Consider the following 19638-nt stretch of genomic DNA (forward strand, 5'->3'; position numbering starts at 1 on the left):
TATAACATTTCTGCATGGGGTAATCTGCAGGGAGCAGCAGTTACAATTCTAACCTTGCTGGAAAGACTGGTGGGGAACAATTACAAAGGCAACAAATCTCTATGTTAGAAAAGTAAAAATAAAAAGTAAAAGGAACAATAAACCAATCTGGTTCTTAAAGGAAGTGGCTGACAAATAGGCAAAAAGAACAGCGTTCAAGAAGTATAAAGGATCCCAAAAAGAGGAACACAGAGAAGAACACCTGGTGAAACTGAGAGAAATGTAGAAAGAAATCAAGAAAGCAAAAGGTCAGCAGAAGAAAGGAATGCCAAAGAGGTCTGACAAAACATTTTTCAAAAATATCAGAAAAAGAAGGAAGGCCCAAAGTGGTATAGTGAAATTGAAAAGTGTCAAGGAGCAATTTGAGGAGAGTGATGAAGAAATGGTGGAAATATTAAACAAATACTTCAGTTCGATGTTCACTAAAGAAGACCCTGGAGAAGAACCATCACAGGTTGACCAGACTGTAGATGGTGATGGGGTAGACAAAACTCTATAGAAGAGAATGTATGGGAAGAGCTAGGAAAAGTGAACAAGGCCATGGAGCCAGATGACGTACATCACAGGATACTGAGGGAGCTCAGAAATGTGCTGGTAGGTCCGCTGAAAGACCTGTTCAATCGATTCCTGGAAACAGGAGTGGTGTTCTGAGACTGGAGAAGAGTGGTCTTGGTCCCGTTTCATAAGAGTGGGAGCAGAAAGGAGGCTGGAAACCACAGGCTGGTTAGCCTTACTTTGGTGGTGGGAAAATTAATGGAGACTCTGCTGAAGGAAAGATAATTAACTATCTACAATCCAGTGGGTTGCTTGACCCAAGGCAGCATGGATTCACCAGGGAAAGGTCCTGTCAGAGAAATCTGATTGATTTTCTATGATAGGGTGACTACAGAATTGGATCAGGGAAGAGAGCTCAATGTGATTTACTTGGATTTTAGTAAAGCACTGGATACAGACCTGCATAGGAGACTCGTGAACAAAATGAGAAGCTTGGGAGTGGGTGCCAAGGTAGTGGTGTGGATTGTAAACTGGTTGACTATTAGGAGACATCATGTAACGGTAAATGGAACCTACTCTGAAGAAAGAATGGTGATAAGTGGAGTGCCACAAGGATCGGTTTTGTGACCAGTTCTGTTCAATATCTTTGTGATCAATATTGCGAAAGGGATAGAAGGTAAAGAGTGGACATGCCTGATGGAGTAGAGAAAATGAAAAGTGATATAAGAAAACTTGAAGACTGGTTGAGGATTTGGCAACTGGGATTCAATGCCAAGAAGTGCTGTGTCATGTATCTGTAGTAATCCAAAAGAGCTGTATATGATGGGTGGTGAAAGACTTGTGTGCGCAGACTGGGAGAGGGACCTTGTGGTGATAGTGTCTGGTGATCTGAAGGTGGTGAAGCAATGTGACAAGGCGATAACTAAAGCTAGAAGAATGCTGGGCTGCATAGAGAGAGGAATAACCAGTAAGAAAAAGGAGGTGGTGATGCTCATGTACAGGTCCTTGGTGAGGCTGCACCTGGAGTACTGCATTCAGTATTGGTGCCCATATGTCAAAAAGGATATAGACAGGATGGAGGTGGTCTAAAGAAGAGTGACCAAATAGTGTGGGGTCAGCATCTGAAGACTTATGAAGGAGTCTGAAGGATCTGAATATGTACAACCTGGAAGAGAGGAGGTGCAGAGGAGATATACCAGGTGCAGATACCTGAAAGGTTTTAATGATGCACAATCAGCAAACCTTTTCCATTGGAAAGAAATCAGTAGGACTAGGGGGGTCACAAAATGAAACTCCAGGGAGGATGACTCAGAACCAGCATGAAAAAAAATTTTCTTCACGGAGAGGGTGGTTAATGCCTGGAATGCTCTTCCAGAGGAGGTGATGAAGATGAAAACAGTGAAAGAATCCAAAGGAGCATGGGATAAATATTGTAGATCCTTAAAGGCTAGTGCACAGAAATGAAAAAAATAAGTACATGGGGGTAACTTGCTGGTGTGGCAGTTACTACCTTTAACCAATAAGCCTTGATACTGTTGATGCAACTCCATCATTTCTCTCTACTTCAATGGTAGCGGGAGAAGAGGAATTGGATTCAAACAGCAATCAACGAGGGCCACAACTTTTACTGTCTGGGGAACAAATAAGCATGGAGGTAACTTGCTAATGTGCTTTTTCTTTTCTTAACCAATAAGCCTCATTCTTTTGATACAACTCCAACATTGTTCTCTGCTTCCATGGCAAGGGGTAAAGGAAAATTGGATTCGAACAGCAACCAATGAGGCCCTGAATTTTACAGTCTGGGAAACTGTTAAGCATGAGGGTAACCTACCCGGTGCAGTAGATACCACCATAAGCTCGCTGGGCAGACTGGATGGATCATTTGGTCGTTGTCTGCCATCATTTCTATGTTTCTATGTTATCTGCCATTATTTACTAGGGGTGTGCATTCAGTCCCTATGTATTGGCAATCTGCAACGGATGTGGCCATATTCGTTGTATTCATGGGGAAGCGAAACGTATCGCGATTCCCGACGAATACACAAATCTTTCCCGAATTATTCGGCCACCTAAAGAAGCCAATTTAAACAAACCCCCCACCCTCCTGACCCCCCCCAAGACTTACCAAAACTCCCTGGTGGTCCAGCAGGGGGTCTGGGAGCCATCTCCTGCACTCACACCCTAGGCTGCCGGTTTCAAAATGGCGCTGATAGCCTTTGACCTACCATGTCACAGGGGCTACCGGTGCCATTGGTCAACCCCTGTCGCATGGTAGGAGCACAAGATGGTGTTGGCCATCCATTGGTCAAACTCTGTCACATGGAAGGAGCACAAGATGGCGCCAGCCATCCATGTGACAGGGGCTGACCAATGGCACCGGTAGCCCCTGTGACATAGTAAGGGCAAAGACTATCAGCGCCATTTTGATTACTGGCAGCCGACGGCCCAAGAGCAGGAGATCGCTCCCAGATCCCCACTGGACCACCAGGGACTTTTGGCAAGTCTTGGGGGACCCTGCTGGCCCCCAAAAGACTTGCCAAAAGTCCAGCGGGGGTCCCAGAGTGACCTCCTGCACTCGGGCTGTCGCCTGCCATTATTCAAAATGGCGCCGATAGCCTTTGCCCACACTATGTCACGGGGCCGACCGTCGGCCCCGTGACATAGTGAGGGCAAAGGCTATCGACTGCCAGTATTCAAAATGGCACCATAGCCGAGCATATCCATTAAAATCCGGGGTCGGCATGCGCAAGGCTGCCCAAAATCGGCAGCCTGCGCGCGCTGAGCCGCGCAGCCTGCCTCCGTTCCCTCCGAGGCCGCTCCGAAATCGGAGTGGCCTCGGAAGGAACTTTGCTTCGCCCCTCCCCTCACCTTCCCCTCCCTTCCCCTACCTAACCCACCCCCCTGGCCCTATCTAAACCTCCCCCCTACCTCTATCCCGAAAGTTACGCCTGCTGGAAGCAGGCGTAACTTTACACGCGTCGGGCCGGCTGCCTCGCTCCATGTTCCGGTCCGGGGGCTGGTCCAGGGGCCGCTGTCACGCCCCCGGAACGCCCCTGGGCCGGAACCACGCCCCGGACACGCCCCCGAAACGCCGTGTCACTCCCGGCACATCCACGAAACGCCGCGTCACTCCCGGCATGCCCCCCGACACGTCCCCCAACACGCCCCTCCATGCAAGCCCTGGGACTTATGGGCGTCCCGGGGCTTGCGCGCGCCGCCAAGCCTATGCAAAATAGGCTCGGCGCACGCGGGGGGTTTTGGGGTAGGTTTTCGGGGGGTACGCACGTACGTACCCCTTTGAAAATCTACCCCATGGTATATTCATCGTGGATAGGCCATTCATTTTAAATGAATGCACATCCCTAGGAAAGACTGTGAGATGTAGGAAGTGCATAATTGTGATGTATGGTAGTAGAATCCCATTCCATCCCCTCTTTTCCTTATCCCACCTTCCAAATTACTTTTGATCCCCTTACTCTCCCTCTTTCATATCCTCCCCCCCCACCACCTGATTCCCCTCAATCACCCTGTTCCCCTCCACCTAGTTTTCCCCTCCCCCCATAAACCCCTTAGTCACCCTGGTTCCCCAATTAACCCCCAATTAACCCCCTACTCACCCTGATTTACTCCACTTGCCAAATCCCTCACTTACCCTGGTTCACTACCCCCATAAACCCCCTCATTCATCCCACCCACGAACCCTCACATACCCAGGTTCACTCCTCTCATCCCTAGTTCATTCACTCACTTCCCCACTTCCCCTGGTTCAGTCACTTCCACTCCCCTGATCCCCAGTTCACTCTCTCCTTTCCCTTCCCCCTCCCCGGCCCCACCCACTCACCAGCTCCTACCGTGTTTCTCCGGAAATAAGACATCCCCCGAAAATAAGACCTAGTAGAGGTTTTGCCAAATTGCTAAATATAAGACCTCCCCCGAAAGTAAGACCTTCACATAGGACATGTAAACGATCGAATTAGCTACGGTATTCCCTCCCATACAGTAACACGCACCCCTGCCGTTTTGCCACACGTTTAACCTGCTAACTTACCGCCTACCCTTACCCCTGCGATAGAGGCAGGGGTAAGAGTAGTCGGCAAACATTCCCCCAGCCCCCGCTCACCTGCACTGGCCGCGTCCATTGGTGCTGGTCTCCGGGGCAGCCCCAGGGAGGAGGGGAGAGGACTGGCAGTGTACAGCAACGAAGTGACTTACTTTTTTCACAGCCCTCCTCCGGAGACGGACATCGACGGACACAGATCGCGGCTCCCTTGCCTCCCGGAGGCGAAGATGGATGCCTGCACGGGCGAAAGCGGCCCCTGTACGTGCGATTGGGCCGCTCAATACATGACGTTTGGCATCACCCTGGAGGGTGGGGGAAGCTAAGGGGTCGGTTTTTAAGGGTCTGGGTGGGTTTTTTGTTTATTGGCTCGAGCGCAGCCGATAAACAAAAACCCAATCGGGCCGGACGATAAAAATTTTAAGATTTGAATCGGAAAGTTAAGAATTCTTAAGTTAGTTTTTCTCAGTTCATTTTCAAAGAGATCTATTTTCTTTACCATATTCATATCCGATTTAATCAGATTACTCTGAACTTCTTTAATCTCTTTTACTTCAGATTCAATCACATTTACTTTAACTTCTATCTCAGCAATAGCTTTTCCTTGAGATTGAGCTTTGCTTAAATTTTCTTTCACAAGCACAGTCAGATCAGTAACAGCTTTATTTAAGGTAATTAAGACCTTCCATACTTCCTCTAGTGTGATTTTTACCGGCATTTCCAACGAAGGGGGCAACTGGATTTGTATTTCAGGCTCTTTCTCTCCTTCCTCTGAAGGGCTGCTCACACAATCCGACCTTGAAACCTCCACATACCGGCCCTTGGAGCCCAGATGTAATTGGCTCACCGAAGCTATCGGCTCCATGCCTTTGCTTCTCAGGGCTATCGGCGTCCTCAGTGGTAGATATTTCCTCGACGGTCTCACCCGGGTTTCCTCCTCTCCCTCTGGGGGGCCCTTGTGGTGGAGTCGGCAGCATTGGAGCTCCGGGGCTCAGGGATGTTTCCTCTGCCTTGGCTCCTAGTGGCTGCTCCCCGCTGGTCTCGCCCGCGACACCTGCTTCCGGTTCAGATTGCATGGTTTTCCCGAAGGCTTCTTCGATCCTCGGCTGCCTCGAAGGTACAGGAGTAGAAGTGGCATTTTCCCGCACTTTAGCTTTGCGTTTTGTGTGCAGCATTATACCGCTATTTTCTCACCAACGTTCACAGGAAATAATCACAAGAAAACGCAAAAGTTTCAGAGGCTTCCTCGGAGCTCGGTTGCCTACATGCTCCTATGCAGCGGCCATCTTGACCCTGCTGCTGCCTTCTTTGTGACTGTGGAGTCGCTAATATGATCTATCGGCTGGATGCTGGCTCCGCACTTCCTTCATGGTTGAAGCTGGTGCCATGCTTCTGCTCCCATATGGTCCTGACGCCGCCATGCCTCCCTCGTTGTGGCCTGAGTGCCGCTGCTGCTGCTGCCTGCCGCCACCAGCACTTCTCCTTCATGGCTGGGAGCCGCTGATCCTGCCTGCCGGCTGGACACCAGCCCTGCCTTCTCTTCATGGCTGGAGACACTGACATTGTCATTCCTGCCTGTCTCTGGCTCCCGCATAGGCGCACGCGTGCCTCTTTTGAATATTTAAAGGGCCCACGGTGGTAAAAGCCCCGCAGCCCCATCTGATGACATCAGCACCTCGTCCTGTGTCCAGCCTTATAAAAGGGCTCTTCTCCAGTTCCTCGTGGCCTCCGCAATGGCTCCTCATGGTTTTTCATGGTTGTCCATGGTCTCTTCATCCTGCAAGGTCCTTCATGGTCTACTTCTGTCAAGATGGTTCCATGTTCTTTGTTGAGTGTTCCTGATCCGTAGGTTCCAGTTTCCAAGTTCCTGTTCCATGTTCCGGGTCTCCTTGTTCCTCGTTGGAGCTCTTTTGTACGGTCTCTATGTTCCTGGTTTCTTGTCAGTCTTCGGATTCACCATCTCATCTGAACCTTTTACCAAGTCCTGGATGTCCCTGTCTTCAGTCTTCGGTCAGCATTCAAGATCCTTCCTCATCTTTCCTCCAGGCATGCCAGTGTAATGGTCCATGATGTTGCATCCGTCGCTGCTCAACACCCTCACTTCGCCCTCTTTACTTTCGTGTTGACTCCCTCTGGGTCTGATGGACGATTAGCTGCCATGATGTCTTCTTGTCGTCTCTCTCCAGAGTCCCCGGACCGGCACGACGCTGTGGATCCGCCATGTTCCTGATGATGTAGGGAGTGCGCGCTCCGATTGATGTACCAGCAAGGGCGCGAACCTCGGGGGCGTCCCCCTGAGATGATGTCATACACTTCCAATATAAAAGGGCTCAGTATTCGCTAATGAATCGAGTTAGCAAGGGGGATTGCTTCGGCTTTACTCCCAAGCTACTCTGCCTCCTCGGACTTACCAGGGGTACCCGCTCCTCGGGGGCCTCGCTCTCTTTTCTTTATTTCAGATTGCAGATAGGAACCGGTACTCGCTCCTCGAGGGCCCATGTTCCTGAACACTCTGAAGATTCTCTACTGTCTGGAAGCTATCACAGATACAGACTTTTGTGAGTTACCATCGCTCTCTTAGAGCTTTCCCTGGAACAAGGTACGCGCTCCTCGAGGGCCTAACCCTTTCCAGCTACTGAGCTTCCTAAAGACCTTATGTGAGTTTTGTCATCCTGTTCTGGCTATGAACACAGCATACCCTGTCTACTCACTATCTATAGTTTCTCTACAGCTCAGGAACCCTGGGATCGCTGTTCCAGTACCTAAGGGACTTCAGCCCTGCCGGGCATGTCAGCTCACTACTGCCACCTCTGGTGGTTCTACTAACCTGTCTAATAAAAGAATAATCTGTGTCTGTCTCCGTACTCAAACCTAGCCGTGGTCCCTCTCAGGATATCCTCCTGGGGGCGCAGTCATCTGCCACCGACCCAAGGATCCACCTATCTACATTCCTCTACAGCCGAGTGCCCTCTCCAAGCACTCCGCTGATAACAGATTGCTACCCCTTCTCCATCAGGAGTCTTCAGCAACAGATTCATAACAGATTGCTACTCCGCAGTCTAAACCCTAACACATTGTTTACTACTCCCTCTACAGGAGCTGAGCATATCAGATTTCTTTCTTTTTTTTTTTAATTTTATTTTTATTAAGCATTTCAATTTTTCAAAAGGATTTTACACAGTATTGAACAAGATATTATTATACAAACATTAATATATGACAAATCATTGCCCATATAACTGTGATAATATCAGATTTCTAACTCTTCCTTCCACAGGAGCAGATTCATTACAGATTGCTAACTCCTCCCTTCTTGAGGAGTAGATCATAACAGATTGCTAACACCTCCCTTCCTCAGGAGTCGAAGCATAACAGATTGCTAACTCCTCCCTCCTTAAAAGTCAAAGCATAACCAGCCCATGGGGGCCTTTGTAGGGTGCTTCCTGGCACAGGCCCTGTCTCCAAGTTCGTCTTCACTGGAGCAAGTCCTCGGAGACCATCCTTAGTCCGATACTCCAGTTTCCTAGTCCCGGTCATGTGGATGGTTCAGCCAGAAGAGTTTCAAGCTTCGCTCCTTGCTCCAATAGATGTCCTGACTCCTGTCCTTGTCCTTTCCTCAGTCCTGAGCCTGTCCCATTCCCCGCATGGTCCGCGGCCAACCTGTGGCAGGTTGTGTAGGGCATGCAGTGAGACAGCATGGTTCATGACCAGCCCATGGGGAGCTGTGTAGGGCCCACTGAGGTGCAGTGCCCTTGGTCTTGAATTCCATCACGAATCTGAGTCTTCCAAGTTCCTTGAGCCTCATCTGACTCTTCCAAGTTCTTCGAGTCCTCGTCTGTGTTCCTTTTCCGTCCTGCCCTCAGCCTTCGACTGACCTGACGCACTCATTGCTCCCAAGCGGCGGGTCCAAAAGGGCTATCGAGTGGCTGGAGGACTATCCTTGAGACCAGCATTCTGGTGCGTGCAGGTTCAGCATAAGCTTGAGTGTTCCAAGATACGCTCCACACTCCAAGCTACACTCCATTTTTCAAGCTACACTCCACATACCGCCCATGCATGGATATGTTTGCCTCCCATGGTACATGCCTTGGGGCTCATCTCTGGGGTCGTGCCATGGGTCAAAAGCTCACATTCTCCCTCAAGCAAGCGACTGCACCCCTTGTGCTCGCAACATGTTCACTGCCACCAATATGTCTCTTCTGGGGCAGGCAAAATTCACCATCCACTGCCACCAATGTTCTTCTTCTGGGCAGGTGAGAGTAAATGTGCAGTTCCGCTGCCACCAATGCTTGTATTCTTGGAGGGTCCCTGGTTGCCCATGGCAGTTTGCCTAGGACTGGACTATTTTGTGGCAAGGGCTGAATTTTGTGGCCCTTGCTGCAGCTGCACAATGATGGTAGATGGTAGAGATGTGAACCTTGTGATCGATCGTCTTAACGATCGATTTCGGCTGGGGGGGGGGAGGGAATCGGATCGTCGCAGTTTGTTTTTTTAAATATCGTGTAAATCGTAAATCAATTTACGATTTACACCCCGACCCTTTAAAATAAATCCCCCACCCTCACGAACCCCCCCAAAATGTCTTAAATTACCTGGGGTCCAGTGGGGGGGTCCCGGTGTGATCTTCCACTCTCGGGCACACTAAAACAACCCTAAAACCCACCCTGACCCTTTAAAATAAATCCCCCACCCTCCCGAACCCCCCCAAAATGTCTTAAATTACCTGGGGTCCAGTGGGGGGGTCCCGGTGTGATGTTCCACTCTCGGGCCACGGGTGCATTTGATAGAAATGGCGCCGGCGCTACCTTTGCCCTGTCATATGACAGGGCAAAGGTAGCGCCGGCGCCATTTTGGTTCCTGTCCCCCGACGTCGCGAGCATAGGAGATCGCTCCCGGACCTCCGCTGGACCCCCAGGGACTTTTGGCCAGCTTGGAGGGGGCCTCCTGACCCCCACAAGACTGGCCAAAAGTCCAGTGGGGGTCCGGGAACGACCTCCTGCACTCGAATCGTGTTGCCGTAATGCAAAATGGCGCCGGCCGTACGGCCATATTGCCGTACTGAAAAATGGCGCCGGCCATATGGCTGTATGGCCGGCGCCATTTTGCATGACGGCAACACGATTCGAGTGCAGGAGGTCGTTCCCGGACCCCCGCTGGACTTTTGGCAAGTCTTGTGGGGGTCAGGAGGCCCCCCCAAGCTGGCCAAAAGTCCCTGGGGGTCCAGCGGGGGCCTGGGAGCGATCTCCTATGTTCGCGACGTCGGGGGACAGGAACCAAAATGGCGCCGGCACTACCTTTGCCCTGACAGGGCAAAGGTAGCGCCGGCGCCATTTCTATCAAATGCACCCGTGGCCCGAGAGTGGAACATCACACCGGGACCCCCCCACTGGACCCCAGGTAATTTAAGACATTTTGGGGGGGTTCGGGAGGGTGGGGGATTTATTTTAAAGGGTCGGGGTGGGTTTTAGGGTTGTTTTAGTGTGCCGGTTTTCCCGCCCTCCCCCTTCCCCTCCCCCTTCCCCCGATTTACAATTTTTGACGATAAATCAGGGGCATTCCTATTATATATCGCCTCTAACGATTTTTGACGATTTAAAATATATCGGACGATATTTTAAATCGTCAAAAAATGATTCACATCCCTAGTAGATGGGGGACCCTGGTAGAGAATGGATTCGACAAATCAGAGAGAGAGGGGTGATATGGAGGGAACAGCAAGAGAGAAGGATGGAGCTCAAGTTCCATACAGCAGGGAGGTCATCAAACTTTTCATGAAAAGGGCCACATAGAATTTTTTAAATCACTGAGAAGGCTGGCGGGGCAGGGGAAGGCTTCTCCTTGGAGTTTGCTGAGGAGTGGGTGGGAATTGGAGAAATCATTTTCTGACTCTCTTTGTGATTTAACATAGGAAAGGGGAAAGGCAGGGATCCCAAAGGTGTAGCAGATAGTCAGGATGCACAACCTTGCTCCCTCAACATATTCTCTTCTTTTCCCCTTTCTCCCAAATATAATCTCCCATTCAACTTCTTCCAGCAGGTCTTTCTCTTTCCTTCTCATCCTTCTCCCTTTCCCCTGAAATCTACCCTTTCCTCTTTTCCTCTCTCCCTCCTCAGTATCTCTTCCTTTCTTTCCTGCTCTGCTCCTCTACCGCATCTCTTCTTCCTTTCTCCCCCATAACATCTCCCTTACACTCTTCCTCACTATGCTTTAGTCTGTGTATACTGCAACAGCAATGTGCAGGCAGGGCCAGTGGAAGCACTAGGCGAACTAGGCCTGGGCCTAGGACGCTGAGCATTACGGGGTGCCAAGCAGGGGGAGCCAATGCCCCCGAGTGCAGGGAGGCTCATGTGGCTGCCGGTGGACCTCATCCCACTGGCGGCTGAGCAGTGAACTACCGCTGTGCTGTGCTGTGTGCTGGACACATAGCAATAAGATCGGCAGGGCCGTGGTGGAGCTCATGTCACCACAGCCCAAAGAAAAAGGTGGTGTCTAAGCCTGCAGGTGCTCCTTCTCCTTCCTGCCTGCGCAGCCCCGGAAGAAAACGTTGCCAGAGCCGCACGGGCAGGAAGGAGGAGGAGCATCAGCCGCATGCAGAAGAGGAGCAGCGCTTATGGGCCACTGCGAATCCCAAGTCACAGCGGCCTGAGAAGAGGAGGAGGCCCGGTAGCAGGGCCGCCACGGCGGATCCCACATTGCGGGTGACCCTAGAAGATCAGGGCCGCTGCAGAGCCCATCCTGCGGCGACCCGTGAAGAGGAGGTCCAGTGGTGAGAGAGAGGCTGAGGGCCTGTAGAGTGTGTATGTGTGCGTGTATGAGATGAGTTGAGAGATTGTGTGTGTGTGAAAGTGAGTTGAGAGACTGTGTGTGGGAGTGAGGACTTGAATGTTTGCAGAGACAGCATGTGAGAGCCTCTGTGTATGTGAGAGAGACAGCATGTGACAGTGAGAGCCTGTGCTTGAGCAAGACAGCATGTGGGAATGAGAGAGAGCCTGTGTGCGTTGAGAATCAGACAGCATGTGCCAGTGAGAGACAGTGTGTATGAATGATTGTATGAGACAGAGCATGTGAGAGTGAGAGCCTGTGTGTGTGTGTGTTTGAGGGAAGAAGATGGAGAGAAAAGAAATAGAAAAAAAAAGACAATATAAAAGGAATTGGTAAAAAAATAAGAAAGGGAAGGTGGCAAAAAAAAAAAAAGCCTGTGACCAACCGATTAGAAAACTAAGATCAGACAGCAAAGGTAAAAAAAAATTAGTTACTTTTTAGTGATTGGTACATGTAATCTTTGGGAATGTGCAAGAGTAGCACTTTCTCTATGCGGATCTCACAATGTACGAGATCAGCATGGAGGAAGTGGAAGCCCATGGGGCCTGCACAGAGGAGGCAGCAGAATGGGCTTCAGTGCCAGTAGCAGCAATCAGCGCCTCCCCAATAGCCATGTGGCAGCAGTGACAGTGGTAGCAGAGGAATGAGAGAGGTTCCGAGGTTGCTGGCAAAAGAAAGAGAGGGGGTCTGCCTTTAGTGTGTGCATGTGTATGAATGGGAGTCTGCCTGGGGGTGTATTTGTGAGAATAGGTGCCTGCCTGTGTGTGGTGTGTGTGTGTGTGAGAATGAATTGGTGCCTGTCTGGGGGTCAGTGTGTGTGAGAATGACTGGGAGCTTGCCTGGGTGTGTGTGTTTGTGTGTATGTGAGGGAGCCAGTGAGAGTGAGAGCATGAGTGTGTATGAGAAAATCCAGGGGAGTAAGAGTTTGTGTGTGTGAGGGGGTGTGTGGAGGGGGAGAAAGTGTCTTAGAGCCTGAGAGTGTGTCAGTGTCTGTGAGAGCGAGAGGTTATGGTGGATATAAGAGCATGAATGTGTATGTATGTGACAGTGTATGTGTGAGAGAGAATGGACATGTGAGAGTATGTGTGAGAGAGAGAGGATAATCTCTTAATCCTCGACAATATCAGGGTGACTGGAAATCAAGAGCTCCCACGTATAGATAGCAGGGGCTTTTTAAAATCCTTATTAGTTTTAATTATTGGGTGTTATTTGATATATGTGCTGTTTTGAAATATTTTATTGGTGTTTGGGAAATTGTAAAAAATGTATATGATTTTAATTAATAGAAATTCTATTTATCAGTAGTTTTAAAATATTATTTTATTAGTATGGTTTTACTATTATAACTGATGCTTTATGTTTCTAGATTTTATTTGTTTTATGAGGAATGGTGGTTCTGTTTTTCCATTGTTAATACAGAGTCTGGCTTCTTGGGGTTTCCATTTCAGTTTTTGTCTAATTTGTGCTCCTTTATTTTGTATTCTGTATTCTGTATTTGGTGAGGGTCTGTCTCTGCTCTGTGTGTGTGACCATGATGAGAGATTCTGCTAGTATGTAGTGACTGTATAGGGATCTATAGCAATCAGGTTTGTTTTGTTTCCTCAGTAGGTGGTATATTGGTATTCTAGGACCCAGTGTAATATTTACCCTTGCTTTTTCACAGGTAGGGTTATTGTTGTTTGAGTCCTTGATGTTATTACTGTTATGTTATGATGGGATTGCAGTATAGATTTTGAGTATCTTATTTGCAGGGTTTTGTGTTAGTTCACAATGTGCCTGGCAGTAGAAGGTGTTTGTGCTACTTTTACTGTGAGGTGACACCAGAATTTAAAAATATCTTTTACTATGATGAGTTGTAAGGGAACATCCAAGCTCCATTGTTTGGGGGAATTTCAGTGGATGCACAGTTAGAGAACTGGAGGGGCAGGATTTATATTGACATTCTGTCCCTTCCTATATATTGAGAAAGCAACAAGGAAGGCTATCTAATAAAGCCGTGGAGGCAACAAAATGAGGATTAGAAGCCAAGATGTCAAATTTTAATCCTTTATTGAAGACTTGGAATTTTCAAAAGCGCCCTTCCTATATTTTCCAGACTTCACTCTCATAGCCATATAGAATTAGTTGAATGAGATTATCAAATGATTTTATAGTGTGAAACTGGCCAGCTTTTTGAAATTACTCAGAAGACCCTTTGGACATTTTTATTAATAGGGATGTGAATCGTGTCCTCGATCGTCTTAACGATCGATTTCGGCTGGGAGGGGGAGGGAATCGTATTGTTGCCGTTTGGGGGGGTAAAATATCGTGAAAAATCGTGAAAAAATCGTTAAAAAATCGAAAAAATCGAAAAACCGGCACATTAAAACCCCCTAAAACCCACCCCCGACCCTTTAAATTAAATCCCCCACCCCCAAATAACTTAAATAACCTGCGGGTCCAGCGGCGGTCCGGAACGGCAGCGGTCCGGAACGGGCTCCTGCTCCTGCATCTTGTCGTCTTCGGCCGGCGCCATTTTCCAAAATGGCGCCGAAAAATGGCGGCGGCCATAGACGAAAAAGATTGGACGGCAGGAGGTCCTTCCGGACCCCCGCTGGACTTTTGGCAAGTCTCGTGGGGGTCAGGAGGCCCCCCACAAGCTGGCCAAAAGTTCCTGGAGGTCCAGCGGGGGTCAGGGAGCGATTTCCCGCCGCGAATCGTTTTCGTACGGAAAATGGCGCCGGCCATACGCGTATGGCCGGCGCCAGTTTCCGTACGGAAAATGGCGCCGGCAGGAGATCGACTGCAGGAGGTCGTTCAGCGAGGCGCCGGAACCCTCGCTGAACGACCTCCTGCAGTCGATCTCCTGCCGGCGCCATTTTCCGTACGGAAAATGGCGCCGGCCATACGCGTATGGCCGGCGCCATTTTCCGTACGAAAACGATTCGCGGCGGGAAATCGCTCCCTGACCCCCGCTGGACCTCCAGGAACTTTTGGCCAGCTTGTGGGGGGCCTCCTGACCCCCACGAGACTTGCCAAAAGTCCAGCGGGGGTCCGGAAGGACCTCCTGCCGTCCAATCTTTTTCGTCTATGGCCGCCGCCATTTTTCGGCGCCATTTTGGAAAATGGCGCCGGCCGAAGACGACAAGATGCAGGAGCAGGAGCCCGTTCCGGACCGCTGCCGTTCCGGACCGCCGCTGGACCCGCAGGTTATTTAAGTTATTTGGGGGGGGTTCGGGAGGGTGGGGGATTTAATTTAAAGGGTCGGGGGTGGGTTTTTGGGGGGTTTTAGTGTGCCGGCTCACGATTCTAACGATTTATAACGATAAATCGTTAGAATCTGTATTGTATTGTGTTCCATAACGGTTTAAGACGATATTAAAATTATCGGACGATAATTTTAATCGTCCTAAAACGATTCACATCCCTATTTATTAACACTTTTTTCTTATAACCAATTTTAAAGCAGGATCCATGCTATAGAGGTGGGTGTGATGAATAAATGTCATTTTGGCTCCCCCCCCCCAAAAAAAAATATTCTGTCTAGAGATGCCACTGATTTTCTGTGACCTTAAGCATTAGTACAAGAAGGATTAAGGGGGGGGGGATGCTGGAGAGGCACACAAATGCATTGGCCCCAGGGCGCCGGAGACTCTTGGTACGCCACTGGGTGCGAACCATATGGGGCCGCAAGCGGTGGCAAAGAGTAGTGGAGATTTGGCGGGCCGCGAGCAGTGCCCAACCTGCTTGTGACCCAGAAAACCACACAGTCGACGGGCGTGATCGAGAAAGATGTAGGAGTCGGGGCTGAGAAGGGGGGGGGGGGAAGGGGGCACAAGGGAGAAGGTTTGCCTAGGGCGCCTAATCCCCTTGCACTGGCCCTGCGCGCAGGCCTCATTCTACATCTGGCAGACCCCCTCTAATGATGTGTGGGTCCTAATATCTCCATCTGATGACCTTAACTACTCAGTCCCGTCATGTGGGCTGCAGGAGCTTCTTTCAGTGGTAACAACAGTGGCAGAAGATTAACTTTTTATGTGTCAGTTTGCTGGATGTTTTTTTTTTTTTTTTGGTTGAAGCTAGGCTTGCCTTGGTAGGCTGGATTTTGCCCGTGGGCTGCAGTTTGGGGAGCTTGGCCAAACCGAAAGAGGGGTGGAGCTGGAGAGTACAGGGAGGGGAGCAGAGCTCAATTTGCATTCTGGCGATGCAGGCGTAAGGCAACTTTCCTCTTTATTGTAGTTAGATTGGGATCTCTTAATTATTTGCATTCTCATGTCTCTGCTGCTTAGTATCCAGTTTCTAAAGCTGGTGTTGCTTGTTAGTTCAAGACTCAGGATTTCTGATCCATTATGAGAGAATATTTGGTAAACTATATTGCACTGGAATTCTGAACAGGTTTTTGTGGTATATAATAAGCATGTGGAAAATCAGAGAAATATTTTTCTTTTTTAAGGGATAGATGATGAATAATGGAGTAAGTCTCCCAGTAAGGCAAGAATGATCTGGTACCCTCATAGAGTAATTGAGTATGAGTCATTGAGTTGGTCTTTCTTTGACACTAGCATTAACCCTTCTTTTTTTAGGGCATTCCAATAAAAGGTATTACAGTCTACAGAGATTCCAAGCTTCCTTGATGGAAGCACTTGGAATGTTACAGTTAAAGGTTCACCAGTTGGGGAGGAACTAGTCAATGCTGTAGTCACCAAATATGCCAACATCTTTGCAGTCAAATTTGTGACTTACCAAGGACTAAAACCCTTGCTGCAGTTGGACACATTGGTGGCACTAATCAAAAGTAAAGTAGGCAATGTTCCAATTGTGCTATAGAACATTGCGAAGGCCCCGAGGAACTTGATGCATAGACTAAACACAATTATTGATGAGATGTTTTAGAACTTATCATGTTCTCAAAGTAGGTAACATCCATCATTATAGGGGAGAAAACTAAGGAAGAGACATGTCTGTGGCACTACAAGGTTACACTACATTAAGCCCCTGTGTATTTTCTACCATCAGTAAAACAGCTGTTTGGCAAGGTGGATTTAGCCTAGGCCCATCTATAGCTGGAATTTGATGAGGAACCTACAGATGCCCAGTTATACATTGAGGTGTGGTCCATATTAAATGCCCATAGTTCAAAACAACAACTGGACAAGGACATTTTCTACAACCCATAAAAACACTTCTTGCTGGCTCAAAGGCAGTATCTTGATCATACTTAGCATTAGATAAGGCCTGAGCCATTTATGAAGCTCCTTTGTCTCATTTCATGCAAGCTTTCTGTGGATTCCTCAACTATCATAATTTCTTGAAAGACAAGGCCATTTCTGCTGAGCCTTCTCATTGCCTTCTAATCAAGAAAACACTATGAAAATAGATACACAATCACAAATGTGTCATCTGTGAAGATAAACAACTAGAGGCCAATATTCAGTAAAGCTGTTTAGTGGACAAGTTAAGCAGCTGTTATCCAGCTAAAGTTAGCCAGATAACTTGTCCAGTATATTCAGTGGCATAAACATCCCACTGAATATATTGTTGAAAGTTATCCAGCTACAATTAGATGAACAGCTTTAATCCTAACCTGGCATTGATTGAATATGCTGGTTAGCCTAAAGTTATCCGGCCTCATCCGGCCAGAAGCAGTACTCATGCACTATGATGAGAAGAAGTCTCTGATTCTCAGGTAACTTTCACCATATGTTATGGGTGGTATACTGAGCCACAAAATAGCAGGAAGAACTGAGGGACCAGTTGCCCACTACTCATGACCGTGAAAGGGATGTGAACAGATCTTAAGCCACTATTAGAATTGTTGCTGAGAACAAGCCTATACGGCAGGTGATGACTACCCACAATGCCTTGTTGAAGCTTTTTGTCAAAGGCATATGACTATTAACCTAGTATAATGCCCTGGAAATTGATCCCAAATGCCAGTGTACAATACAAACCATGAATGAAGTATTAAGAATTCAGTATTCAACTAATGCCTCAAATTTTAATGCGAGAATTATTGACAGAAATTCCAATGCAAAGTTTCACAAGGATGACATCAAAGGACTAGGTTTGTTAATATCCTCAGCTTGACTGGGCCGGGACAAGGGTATTAGACACTCTAGGTCAGAGTTTCCCAAACCTGTCCTGGGGACCTCACATTCAGTTGGGTTTTCAGGATATCCACAACTAATATACATGAGATAGATTTCCATATACTGAGTCTCCATGATATGCAAATTTATCTCATGCATAAAAACTGAACCACCTCAAACTTATAGTCCTGTTTCAATGATGAGTAAGTATCCAACACAAACAATAACCATGCTTCATCAAATTCTAGGACCAGAAATCCTACATTTAAAGGACTTTCCTATAAACTAGGCTTATGTGTTCTTTGATCCTTAATGCACAATATCAACATCTGCCCTCGGTGTAATCATTCATCCTTATATCACATATCCATTGATTTTTGCTAGGTTTTTTTTTGTGTGCACTTAAAAGAATCTTGAAATTTCAAGTCTAAAATAATGACTTATCTTGATAAGAATTCATTGAGAGCTTCCCCAGCTTCTCCTGTCAGTAAATTAAACTTCCTACATCAGGGGCACATCTCAAAATGGCAGTGTTTCTGTAACAAGTGGACATGTGCATTTGCATGTTCCAATCACTTGTCACGTAAAGACTCCCGATAGGGCCTTATAATCTCTGCCTTGTTTGTACTGATTACATCACTATTACAAATATCTTCTTTTAATATTTAATTTAAGCATGCTGTGTTATAATGACATCACAATAATGTGTACCATTCCACTTTCTTGCTCAAGTCCATAGGTTGCATGGTGTTCAGAGTAAAAATTCAAAATTATTCCTATTAGTTCAAAAATACCTCCCTGTTAGCTCCTCAGTTTGATACCTGTATTTGTTCAATGACTAACCATTGCAGGTCTATAAAATTATGGCCATAATCTTTGCAGTGTTGTACAATCGAGTCATTTGACTTGCCCATTGTTAAATAATTTCAGTGTTCATTAAGGATTGCTCTAATCGCTCATTTAGTATGCCCTATGTAAATTAATGAGCACAGGCACATTATTGCATAAACTAGCCAGGAGGACTTGCAGTCTGTATGAACTTTTAGTGCGATAATACATTCTTTATAAGGAACTCTCCACTATACCTGTGATTGCTTGCACATAGTGGGCCAGATTTTAAAACCTATGCGCGGGTGTAGATTTGTGCGCACAACCCGGAGCGCACAAATATACGCCCGATTTTATAACATGTGCGCCTCGGAGGGAACTTTCCTTCGCCCCCCCCCCACCACCTTCCCCTCCCTTCCCATATCTAACTCGCCCCGCAGCCCTACTTAAATCCCTCTCCTACCTTTATTTTATGTTGCACCTGCTTCCAGGCAGGCGTAGGTTGCGCGCGCCGTCCGATGGCCATCCCGCTACCCCGGGCACAGCGGCAAATGGCTGCTGTGCCTGGAGGCTCCAGCCATGCTCCCGCTCTGCCCCCAGAGCTTCCGGCCCCACCCACCCCGCCCCTTTTTTCAAGCCCTAGGACATACGCATGTCCCAGGGCTTGCACGCGTCACTGGGCCTATGCAAAATAGGCTTGGCACGTGCAGGAGCGGGTACTTACGCCCATAATATATGAGCGTAACCCTTTTAAAATCCGCCCCAGTGTGTACATGTCCCACATGCAAAGTGACCCAAGACTGTTCTTGAATTGGGGAACTTCCTGACAACACCACTTTTGTGGGCTGTAGGCATGCAGGTCTGAGACCTACTAATTATATTCTTATTGATAAATAATGCAATATACTGTACCCTACAATGGCTTTCTAAGTAGTTTGCAACAGTCATTATGCATCATGCATGAAACTTTAAAATATTTTACCTCAATTATTTCAAGCACTTATCAGCATTAAAAATTACTTATTAATCTGTATTAATTTATTTTATATTTATTTCAGTTTATAATTGCACAAGTATAACATGTAAAAAGCAAAGAAAACAAACAATCAGATCCAATCAAGCATGTAATAAAACAAAAATTTATGTATTCTTTCATGAATCCTCATTGCAGAAATCCAGAAATCACAATAACTACAATAAAATATCATTAATCATCAGAACAGGTGCAGAACAGAGCTAGGACAATTCACATTACAACTAACATAAAAAAATATTCAAATTCTGGTGTCACCTTAGCAAAAATATCCTTCCACTGCTATTTTGTGAAGT

Source organism: Rhinatrema bivittatum, chromosome 4, assembly GCF_901001135.1.
Source record: "Rhinatrema bivittatum chromosome 4, aRhiBiv1.1, whole genome shotgun sequence".
In the NCBI taxonomy this organism is placed as follows: Eukaryota; Metazoa; Chordata; class Amphibia; order Gymnophiona; family Rhinatrematidae; genus Rhinatrema; species Rhinatrema bivittatum.